General features: G+C 42.2%; 1 non-coding gene across 1 annotated transcript; it reads left to right on the top strand.

Moving 5' to 3' along the window:
- Window positions 1-971: 971 nt before the first annotated feature.
- Trnas-cga (transfer RNA serine (anticodon CGA)) lies at window positions 972-1,046 on the top strand. The gene has a single exon. It is a non-coding gene; the product is annotated as a tRNA-Ser (tRNA).
- The last annotated feature ends 272 nt before the right edge of the window (window positions 1,047-1,318 follow it).

Genomic DNA, 1,318 nt, shown 5'->3' with positions numbered 1-1,318 from the left:
CAACAGAGATGAAGCCAGTAAAAGCGAGATTGACAAACGCATAGGCCAATGTACACAAGAAGTAATAATTAAGTGTTTATGAAGCACACTTATCAGAAACGAAGATTAGGTGCTTCAGACTATTGTAGAACGCAGAAAGAGAGGAGAAACACGGGAAATAACTAAAAGAATGCAGAGAAACATATTGTCAATAGGGATGGGATTTTGGAGGCGTTATTGGAGGTTCACACTACGGGGTAAATTTGGAGATGGGATTTTGGGATTGTTGCTCGGTGTTTCCACTGCACGGTAAAATTAGAAATAAAGACGCACGTAAGAGAATGAACGTGGATGCCAATGTAAGGGATGCAGTCGAAGTAAACAATTCAGATGGTATGGGTATGTATGCAGTTTGGGTGAGGACAGATGGCTTAAGAAGACGCCGAAAGTAACATGGGGAGTGAGAGTTAGAAGAACTACGTAGAGAGAAATTTTCAGGTAGAAGACAGGAAAGGTAGGAGATTTCGGAAGCTAGGATGTGAAAAAGAACTACCATCTTTATTAAATCTAATTTTTCTTTAAAAAAAAGAATATTGCCTTTGTACCGGTCGTCCTTTGAAGTGTGTTTGACGCAGAGATAATGGCGTGCACTTCTAGTTAATTAATTAGTGTCCTCTAAAAAGCTGTTGAAATCAAGCTAGAAAGCATCTATATAAAATATAGACACGGAGAGTTTGCTTGAATTCTGTTTGAAATAGTGCTCTCTCTCTCTCTCTCTCTCTCTGGTTAAACAACAGAGTGATGAAAATAGGATTACTTGTTCACCTAATGTTATTTACTGTTTCACGATCCATTATTTCTGTTGAAACTTCCTGGCAGATTAAAACTGTGTGCCCGACCGAGACTCGAACTCGGGAGAGCTTCTGTAAAGTTTGGAAGGTAGGAGACGAGGTACTGACAGAAGTAAAGCTGTGAGTACCGGCAGTGAGTCGTGCTTCGGTAGCTCAGTTGGTAGAGCAATTGCCCGCGAAAGGCAAAGGTCCCGAGTTCGAGTCTCGGTCGGGCACACAGTTTTAATCTGCTAGGAAGTTTCATATCAGCGCACACTTCGCTGCAGAGTGAAAATCTCATTCTGCATTATTTCTGTTGTTGGGCACCCTTGTTTCCACGTCGGTGCACTACTTGTACACCTAATGTTATTTACTGTTTCACTATCGATTATTTCTGTCGTTCGTCACTTTTGTTTTCGCGTGGGCGCAACCCGCCCACCGAGTGCTCCGGTTGCCATGCACAGCGATTTGTCTTTCCATTTGTGCTCTGAAAAGGTGCGTTCACCTTT

This window comes from Schistocerca serialis, chromosome 8 (genome assembly GCF_023864345.2).
Source record: "Schistocerca serialis cubense isolate TAMUIC-IGC-003099 chromosome 8, iqSchSeri2.2, whole genome shotgun sequence".
NCBI classification, from domain to species: Eukaryota; Metazoa; Arthropoda; class Insecta; order Orthoptera; family Acrididae; genus Schistocerca; species Schistocerca serialis.
This window is presented reverse-complemented; position numbering and strand designations above follow the sequence as displayed.